Source organism: Arachis stenosperma, chromosome 10 (assembly GCF_014773155.1).
Source record: "Arachis stenosperma cultivar V10309 chromosome 10, arast.V10309.gnm1.PFL2, whole genome shotgun sequence".
Classification (NCBI taxonomy): domain Eukaryota; kingdom Viridiplantae; phylum Streptophyta; class Magnoliopsida; order Fabales; family Fabaceae; genus Arachis; species Arachis stenosperma.
In genome coordinates, this window is record NC_080386.1 from 15,938,250 (window position 1) to 15,945,591 (window position 7,342).

Consider the following 7,342-nt stretch of genomic DNA (forward strand, 5'->3'; position numbering starts at 1 on the left):
ATAAACCAACGCGAGATTATATATATACAAAGGAGTGTCAAAAACAGGAATACCAAGACTCAAGATCCGGCTGCGAAGATAACCGGTCCGAGTATAGTAATATATACATATGATAAAATAAGGAAAACCCCAAAGGAAACCCAAAGGGACACAAATACATAAAACCTATTCTCCAAAATCCCCCATAAGAGGAGTCATCACAGTTTGTATTATTTAATGGAGATAAAAGTATCTAAGCAAAACATATAAACCAAAACATAGCCCCGAGAACAAAGGATCTTCGCAATTCTAGAAGTCTCCAGCATGCCTCAGCGGGAAACCTCACGTCCTGCATCTGAAAACCACAAAATCCGCATGGGTGAGAACCAGAGGTCCCCAGCATGGTAACAGCTTCCACATATATAATACATAATAATGGAGGAAAGCCGAAGGCAATCCTAGAACTTCCTCCAGATAATATCAAAGCTTATAAACAAGCTAAACCGTATAAGGGCATCTGACTAAAGATTCTTCAGTCTAACTAATACTTCCCTTTCCAATTCCTTCAATCCTCCCAACCACCAGCAGGAGTATATTATAGCAAACACAGATATATCAAACAAAGAATATACAAATAGTAGCAGTTAAGACATTTAGACAATTAGCAAGTAATATGCAGTCAAATAGGCAATCTCAAACAATTCACATAGTATGCATATGATGAATGCCTGTCCCTAGTGGCCGATGATATCATCTTGTCGGTTATAGAGCCAACCCGACAAGTCCTGGTCGCTAACCATTGGACTGTCCCTCTGTCGCGCATCCCCAAACTCGAGTTATACTCGTTATAAACTGGATCATAAACATGATCCATATCCATCACCCTCACTGGTGATTATTTACGGGGGTTCGAGCTCATCCGGGCCTTTCACAGTGCCCGGCCACACTTACGACATAGGGTTAACAGAGCTTCGAGTCTCGACCTGGAGCACGTGGTGGCTAGCCACTGCTACTACCCAAGGAAACTCGTACCTCAGATAGTGGAAGTGCAAATCACAATTATCAATAATTCAGCATCAACATGCATGAATTCTCATCCATGGATCAACATCCATATCAGCCATTCCGGCTCACGGTTAAATCCATAACCAGCCAATATTCATAGCATACACAGCTATTCCGGCTCACGGTTAAATCCATAACCAGCCATTTCATTAACAATTACAGCCTTTCGGCCCATGGCATAACAAACACTTCCACCACCATCCTCCGCATCTCACATAATCATCTTGATCCTCATTGATCATACATTCTTCCCTTGCTTCACTCGCAAGTTATCATATTCACTAGCCTCTTTCTAATAGCTAGGCATATTAGGATGATTTAAGACATGAATGGTGAGATCGGAGGCTTAGAAGTATGAGATTTGGCTTTTAAAACTCAAAAATCAACTTTGGGATGAAAACAGGGCCGCGCGTACGCGCACACCACGCGCACGCGTGGATGGCCTCAAAAACTCATCGACGCGCAAGCATCATGCACGCTAACGCGTGGATTCAAAACTTGCCAATCGACGCGCACGCGTCAACCACGCGTACGCGTGGGTGTTCTCATGCCCTAGGCACAACACAGGCACAGTTCTGGCATAACTCTCGGGAAAATGACTGGGCATTGGGTGCAGCACAATCGGCGCGCCCGCGCACATCACGCGTACGCGTGGATTGTACTTCACGGAAGGTCGGCGCGTACGCGCCAGGTGCGCCCACGCGCAAGGGGTCATTCTGCTAAAAATTTTCTAAGTTAAAAGCTGCAGAATTTCACAGATTTAAACCCCAATCTTCCAACGGACATAACTTCCTCAATTTAAATCGTTTTTCACCCGTTCTTCGAACGGCATGGACATCCCGGATCCAATTTCATTTCTAAACAGATTTGGTACAAAACGGAGATCCGTAGTCCAAGTTATGTCCCGTCAAAGTATGCCCAAAAACCATATTTTCATACAAAACCACAATATGCCATTTTCAAAACAAGCCATTTTCAACTCCTTTCAAAGTCAATCAAAACATGCCAATTTCATCCCTTTTCTTTGAAAACAATCGAAATGTATCAAACTCAACATCAAGCCTCCTCAACCCACACATTGACACATTACCACAATATACCAAATCACTAACTCATCATTTTATCCCACTTCGCCCAAGTGGCTCAAACTCAAACACATTGACATATCATATACTATTCCTCGTGCCAATTCTCAACAACACCAATTCCAATAAATCATTATTGTACACAATCAACATCATACTCACCATCAACATGGTTCAACTCCACAATTCAACCATAACCAATCATCAAGCATATATCACAACATGCATATTTCTCATACATCATACCACCAAGGCATCAATAATCATCATCACATATATGACCACACCATATATCTCAATCATTCAACAACATCAACAATTCAATGCCTATCTTAGGGCCTCTAGCCTAAGTATTTCCTACCACATTACATATTAGATACGGGAAACCGAAACCATACCTTAGCCGAATTTCCCAAGCTCCACCGGAGCACTTCCAAACCAAATATCCACAAGCTCTCAAGGCCTCAATACCTCCAAGAACAGATTTTTCACCACCAAACCCTTTCCAAGCTTTTCAAAGTCACCAATCAAGCTCCAATATTCACATATACACAACCTAAGCCACAATCATCATACCCATACACAACATCTCAAAACCCAAGCATCATAAAACAATAAAATACACTAGGGTTGAGAATCTTACCACACCCAAGGTCCAAGGAGACAAGATTAACCTTCTCCTTCAAGAGAGTTGGGTCCTATAACATCAAAGAACCCAAATTCTCAACATTTTACCCATGAAACTCGAAAATAAGGGCTGGAATTTCGAACAGAAACTTGTGGCTTACTGGTGCACGAAATTGCAATAACACTTTTGCAACTCCGCACAACTAACCAGCAAGTGCACTGGGTCGTCCAAGTAATACCTTGCGTGAGCAAGGGTCGATCCCACGGAGATTGTCGGCTTGAAGCAAGCTATGGTTATCTTGTAAATCTTAGTCAGGATATCAGAAATTATCAGGATTGATTGTAAAAAGTAAAAGAACATGAAATGGTTACTTGTTTTGCAGTAATGGAGAATAGGTTGGGGTTTTGGAGATGCTCCATCTTCTGAATCTCTGCTTTCCTACTGTCTTCTTCATCAAACACGCAAGTCTCCTTCCATGGCAAGCTCGTGTAGGGTTTCACCGTTGTCAATGGCTACCTCCCATCCTCGCAGTGAAAGCTAATGCACGCACTCTGTCACAGTACTGCCAATCACCGGTTTGGTTCCCTCCCCTACCGGAATAGAATCCCTCTTTTGCGTCTGTCACTAACGCCCAGTAGGTTACAGGTTTGAAGCACGTCACAGTCATTCAATCATTGAATCCTACTCAGAATACCACAGACAAGGTTTAGACCTTCCGGACTCTCTTGAATGCTGCCATCAGGTCCTGCTTATACCACGAAGATTCCGATTAAAGAACCCAAGAGATAACTACTCAATCTAAGATAGAACAGAGGTGGTTGTCAGGCACGTGTTCATAGTTGAGAATGATGATGATTGTCACGGATCATCACATTCATCCGGATTAAGAACAAGTGTTATCTTAGAATCGAAGCGAGCATGATTGAATAGGAAACAGTAGTAATTGCATTAATCCATCAAGACACAGCAGAGCTCCTCACCCCCAACCATGGGGTTTAGAGGCTCATACTGTGGAAAGAAACGTTTACAAAATGTTATGGGGTCATAAGGTACAGATACAATGTCCAAAGATCCTATATGTAGTAAACTAGTGTCCTAAGGTTTACAGAAATGAGTAAATGATAGAAAAATCCACTTCCGGGCCCACTTGGTGTGTGCTTGGGCTGAGCATTGAAGCTTTTATGTGTAGAGACGTTTTCTGGAGTTAAACGCCAGCTTTCATGCCAGTTTGGGCGTTTAACTCCAAATTTTATGCCAGTTCCGGCGTTTAACGCTGGAATTTCTGTAGGTAACTTTGAGCGCCGGTTTGGGCCATCAAATCTTGGGCAAAGTATGGACTATTATATATTGCTGGAAATCCCAGGATGTCTACTTTCCAATGCCGTTGAGAGCGAGCCAATTGGGCTTCTGTAGCTCCAGAAAATCCACTTCGAGTGCAGGGAGGTCAGAATCCAACAGCATCTGCAGTCCTTTTCAGTCTCCGGATCAGATTTTTGCTCAGGACCCTCAATTTCAGTCAGAAAATACCTGAAATCACAGAAAAACACACAAACTCATAGTAAAGTCCAGAAAAGTGAATTTTAATTAAAAACTAATAAAAATATACTAAAAACTAACTCAAAAATACTAAAAACATACTAAAAACAATGCCAAAAAGCATACAAATTATCCGCTCATCACTTACCTCAAGATTAACTGTATGGGTTTTGTAGAGCTCTCCGCGGTGAACGCGTGGCCGCAAACGGAGCGGCAATCGGAGCTCTAGATCAAAAGTTATGGTGGTTTGAAGATCAAGTGAGAGGAAGAAGTTTGAGAGAGTGTTCTTCCTTCCCTCTCTTCAATTTCAGCGTGTTTGAGTGTGTTGTGAGGAGAGAGAGTGCTGAAAACTAGGGTTTTGGTTAAGTTATGTTGGGCCAAGGGCCCACTTTGGGTCCGGTTGGCCCGGTTTGGCCCGTTCGGTCCAATCTTGGTCCGAATTCTATAAAATTGGTACCAAAATTCTCGTCTCAATCTCCTCTATCACATTTAGCCATAAAAATCACATTTTAGGCTTTCTAGAATAAATTCTCATTTATGGGTTAATTAGTCATTAATTAACCGGGTTTTACATGACGCGCACGCGTAAATGACGCGTATGCGTCGATGAGCAAAGTCGCAAAGGGATGCGCGTGCGCAAGGGACACACGCGCGTGGATGAAGGAACGCTGCGCTCACTTTGAGAACGCAACGTTCTCCTGGAAGCAGCAACCAAGTGCCATTTTGATCCATTGCTCCACAGGCCAAAAAGCCCACACCAAGTGCTTGAGGATTGAAATAGAAAGTGTATAAATAGGAGCAAATTTGATTTCATAGGGGGATCTCTCTTTCTAATTTCTTTTGAGAATTTTAGAATTAAGATCAGATCTGAGTTTTTCTCTCTTTTTTTGTTTTCTCTCTTCTGCAACTTTTACTTTTCTGTTTGGGTCTTGGACTTCGGATTGAAGAATTCTTCTAAATTCCTTCATTGTGGAGTTTTCTTTTATTTTTCCTTGGATATTTTTAGGAGTTGGAGATCTGATCATAGTTTACTTTCTGTTTTTCTTTCTTCTGCAATTTCTTCTTTTCTGTTTTGTTAAAAGAGCAATTGAGAACTAAATTTTCTTTCTATTTTCGTTATTCTTCTGCAATTGTCAATTTCTCTTTTAGGATTTTAAAGTTGATCTAAATTTTCATTCTGTTTTAATTCTTCTGCAATTTTACTTTTCTGTTTTAGAACTGAAGTCCTTATTTGAATTCTGTCATCTGAGAGTTCTTTAGTTTACTGCACTTTACATTTTCCAGTTCTCTTTTGATTCCCATTACCCCAAATCCTTTTATTTTTCATGCAATTTAAGTTTCCTGGCAATTTAGATTTAGCAATTTAAATTACCTGCACTTTAAGTTTCAGTTATTTACCTTTCTTGCAATTTAAGTTTCAGCTCTTTTAATTTCTTGCACTTTAAGTTTCTGTAATTTACTCTTTCAGCAATTTAAAATTCTGCCAATTTACTTTCTGCATTTTATTTTCCTTGCAATTTCACTTCTGTTAGTCGAATTTCACCCAAATATTCAAATATTTGCTTAACTAAATTCATCACCATACTAAAGTTGCTCAATCCATCAATTCCTGTGGGATCAACCTCACACGCTTGAGTTATTACTACTTGATGCGACCCGGTATACTTGCCAATAAGTTTGTATGGAATCATTTTTCCCTCATCACAGAACATAGTAGTGATCTGCATTATCACCCAACCGCACCTTCACCTATAAGCATAAAACACAAGGGAATCGATATTTGCAATATAGAAGCAAATAAACCAATTGAAACTGAATAGAAAATAGATTCCAAAATGATTGATTATGTGCATTCATGCAATGAAGAAAATTTTCAATATCTATATTGAAATTGAGGGTTTGAAACAAACCTTAATGAAATCGTACTTAGAAGAAGCATTGCGGGAAGAGAATTTGTTTATCGAGGAGAAGCTTTGCTTTTCATCACTTTCTTTGAAGGCATGGGTTTTTTCTCAATAGTTACCGTGTTGTGACCTGAGGAGACACATTGACAAAAGAGACAATGGGAAAATAGATTGTCGAAGCACGGGGTGGCATTGGCGCTAGCATCAAGAAGATGAATGGCTGTAGCGATGGTAGTGGCTGTGGCGGTAGCGATGGCACGGCGACGGCGACGACAACGGTGACGGTTTTGATTAGGTTTTCTTCATTCTCCATCTCACTCGAAACTAGCCCTTGTTTGCATCTTTACTATGAGCTTTAGGAGTTTGTTTGGGCTTTTAAAATACTGAGATTTTTATTTTTGGGAGTTTTGCAAATTGTCACAAATAGATAATGTTGGGGAGATTTTTAAAAACCTCCACTATAAAACCTCCATCAATTAGTAAGAATCTTGTAGTGTGTTGTCGCCTCCTCTTCTCGGTGAACATTACAAAAAACACGCTAATGTGTGGGAGTTATTTTTCGTATTTGCAGGGGTTTTTAACCTTCACAAATTGTGTTACGGCGGTTTGAAAAACCGACAAAATTAGGTGTCCTGCAATTTAATTACGGGAGTTTTCATAAAACCGATGCTATTCTGAAAAAAATTACAGCGGTTTTTCGCCCCCTCCACTATTTGCGGCTGTTCATTAGATACTGCATGAATTTTCAAATGCTTCAAACGACACTGTCTTACGGCGGTTTTGATTAAGGTTGTGGGGGGTTTTAAACCCCTGCAATTTACATAGTCTGAAAACGGTTTTTTCTTTCTATGGGAGTTATAAACTGCTGTAACTTAAATGTTCTAAAGCTGCCATATTATTTATATTATGCACATATATAATTTTTTGTTATTTTTAAAAGTGAAATTTTTTGTTATTTTTAAAAGACAAATTGAATATCAGTAAAGTTTTTTAAAATGTAAATCTAAATGCATAACCCATTAAAATAAATAATAATTCTTATATTATAATAAAATGCATAATATCTTAATCACCACTATCTTTATACATCTAATCCTAAAAATTAAAGAACTTGAAATTTAATAAATTTACAACTACCACTAATG